Genomic DNA, 3,658 nt, shown 5'->3' with positions numbered 1-3,658 from the left:
CTTGTGCAGTGTAAATTGATAACTGTATTATTAATAAACATTGCTATAGCCTATGCCAATTGTCAAGCAGTTAAACCTAAGTACTCTAGAAGATTGGTTTGTGTGCATGAAGAAAATTGTACATTAAACCAAATTACTCTGGTAAAAAGCCACTTTTTAAAAGTTGAGACTATGTATGTGCTACCTTCTACCCACTGGTAATTTGCTTAGATGCTGCAAGACTAACTGAAAATGGGCAACAAACCAAAGTAAGTTTGTTCCAAAATGACAAGTGAGCTTGGTCCAAAATTACTGTAAGAATGGAAAGTGAGATTTAAAAAACTAGCAAACAACAGAAATAACTAAAAACCCAAAACAAACAAAACCCCAGATCAAAAGAAGGACAACCTACATGAGTTTTAATAAAATAAAAATGCATTCTACGTAATTTTCTTTTGGCACACTCAAGGAGAAAGAAGTGTGCTTCCTCAGCCTGCAGGGAATCTAGCTTGCATCATGTATTACAGGATTTGGGTGCATCTTGAGAGAGTCATCCCAAGGGAGTATTACATTTGCATCACAGAAGAGTGTTTTGTTTAGCCTACTTGAGTGAAATTCCTAGGTCTAGCTGCTCAGGGTGCTTCTGTGCCTGAGGGCGCTTTTTATCCCCTATTTCTTCAAGAAGCTGAAGATACTCTCTGCTCTGGCAAAATCAAAGCTTTCCATGGTAGTTCACTCCAAGTTAGCCTAATGCTGGCAGTACTGTTACTCAATTTTGTGAAATGCAAGGTGTGGTAGATCTGCAGAACAGAGAGAGATGCCTTAATTTGTAAAAAGCTATGAAGTTGAGTCTTCTGTTATGTGTGACACCAATGTTGAATTTTTATGCTAACTTTATTCTCTAGCTTTTCATAGCTTTAAAAACTCAATTGACTTTTAAAAATGTTGGCTAAGAAATCTGTGGTGTATTTGGTAATTTCTGTAGCCTCCCAATGAATATACAGTAGCTTAACAGTTTTCTTTGACTATTTTGCAGCATCATGAGGGTGTGCAGGAAGTCCTTTCCCGTTCATAGAGACCTTGTTAACATCACAGTAGCATGCAGAATGACCCTTCTGACAATTACAGTGGCAACCATAATGCAATAAAATACACTTCCTATCTGAGACTTGTGCTCATTATATTCATAGGTAGGAACCAAATCTTTTATCTATTTCTATGTGAAATGGGCTTACTTAAAATCCTTGGGACAACAAGGTTTTCAGTGCCCCTATGAAACTATAGAATCAGAATATTCTGAGTTAGAAAGGACTCACAAGGATCAACTCCAACTCTTGGCCCTGCACAGGACATCCCAAGTCGAATTATGTGCCAGAGAGCATTGTCCAATGCTTGAACTCCGGCTGGGCTTGGTGCTGTGACTGCTTCCCTGGGGAGCCTGCTCCAGTGCCCAACCACTCTCTCCATGAAGAGCCTTTTTCTAATATCCAAGCTACACTTCCCCAACACAACTTCATGCCATTTCCTCGGGTCCGGTCACTGATCATGAGAGAAGAAATAGTACCTCCTCTCTGCTTTCCCTCATGAGGATGGTGAAGAGTGTAGTGAAGTCTTCCTCCAGAGAGGAGGTGTCCTCTACTTGATTATAGTTCAGTGCAAAACGTGGAGCAGCAGAGCAGTGGCTGGTATCACACGAGTGTATACAATACATTTAGTTGTGTCAGAACTGGATGAGAAGGTAAGACTGAGCCTATGACAACTGAGAATTTAAGAGGAAAAAGTAATAGCACACCCTAATTTCTAAACATTCTCATTGTTAGACATGTTGGCTCTTATAAACATGTGGATGCAAAAAGCCAGGGAATCTCAGGAAAACGGAAAGCTGGACAAGACAAACGCAGATCTGAACCAATGTGGTTAATCAAACGTTCTCCGTTTATTCAAGATAAGATGGTAGTTTATATAAGCTTCTACATAGTTTACAAAAACAAAGACACTCTGATTGGCAAGCTAACATTGTTTACCTTTTCCTTAAAACGGCCCACACCTTACACTATGAAACCTATACTAATTCACACCCAGACAACCCAGTGGTCCCCATCACACCTTAAGACTATTTCTATCTGTGCCACAAGCTCTGAATTTCTAACTGCGTCAGAGGCTTGAAGGCCCACAAGGCCCAAATCTGAGGCCTAGACTGGAGCAGCTCAAATCTCATAACTCATGTCCTCTTTCTCTCAAAAATGCTGCAACAATTCCCTCTTTTTCTTTTTGAGCTACCCAGGCTGGAGTGAAGATGCGATGAACTAATTTTTGCACACACTGTAAAAAACACGGTATAACAATAAAAATAACTATAAAGATAAAAAGAAGTACAATACCAAAACAAATTAAGTCTTTGACCCAGCCAGAAAAACCTAAAGAATTGAGCCAGTTATCAAATGGAGGGTCCACTACGGTAAGTTTTTTCATGTTGTCCTTCAATTGCGTTAACTGTTTATAAATCGATTGAGAATGGTCAGACAATTCATGCAGCACATGCCCTCAAATTCTTCGCACCCATGTCCTTGTGCTAAAAGAAGGAAATCAATTGCAGCTCTGTTTTGTAGAACCGCATGACGGGTATCGTCTACATCTGCAGCAAGCTCACTTATCAATTTAGATGTGATATTAATTTGTTTTCCTGTCTAGCAGGCTAGAGTTCTCAATGGTGTGAGCGCTTTTGATGAGGCGACCCCTGGGGCAAAGAATGAGGCTACTACTACAGAGGCACGCCCCCACAATGACACTATATCTTTACAATTAGGGTCCATTTGGAGAACACTGTGTTTGGCTCGTTGAGTCTTCTGAGGCAATTCGAGAACCTGATGTATGGTGGGAGCAAAAAGTGTCAACCTACCGATATAACATGGGCCTCCCCTAGCATTTTGAGGGACTGCTGACCAGGCTCGGTCCCCACAAATGAGGAAGGTTCCTGGGGGCAGTTTTCCTGCACCACCTCTTGGCGGTGTCACAGATTGAGTCGAATTGTTACAATATTCTGAATAGTTGTAATACAATGGTGATCTGGGAGACAACCAAGTGTCGTCATCTGTCAATTTTCCATTTTCTTGAGTTGGTTTGGTAGCATAAGATCCAAATATTAAACAGTAATTTCCTAGGACAGAACCCAAATTCTTGAAGACTGTCATCAGTAAATTTAAGGTTTTGCACAAATGCAACAGCTTGCGCTCCCAGGGTGATATTTGGACTTATTTTAGCTCGGGTCCCAGTTTTGAACTCTGCCATGGGACCCAACGAGACTCCAATTAAACAAGTACGAAAGGGGTTAGATGGTGTGGCTAACAACAGGCAGAATGAATCTTGCCTAGCTTGTTTGGCCCAAGTGATCCGCATATTTTCTCTTTTTGTCAATGTCAAGGATTCCAGATACTTCAACAACCAAAATACTGCTTAATAAAAACATTGAGGCCCACCACATATTTCTTAGGTTTTTGAATGCCCTGTTTAACATGAAAGAAACAAACTTAATTTTAAACATAAACTATAACTTCTAATAAACTAACTTCTGATAAATCTAACTTCACACTTCTGATATTCTAAGTTATTTCTCTGTACTCTACAAAATTAATTTTCATCAGAACCGGATTCGTCACAGGATGTTCCAGGCAAACTGTTG

The sequence above is a fragment of the Taeniopygia guttata genome, chromosome 2 (genome assembly GCF_048771995.1).
Source record: "Taeniopygia guttata chromosome 2, bTaeGut7.mat, whole genome shotgun sequence".
Lineage (NCBI taxonomy): Eukaryota > Metazoa > Chordata > Aves > Passeriformes > Estrildidae > Taeniopygia > Taeniopygia guttata.
Note: the sequence above shows the minus strand (reverse complement) of the source record.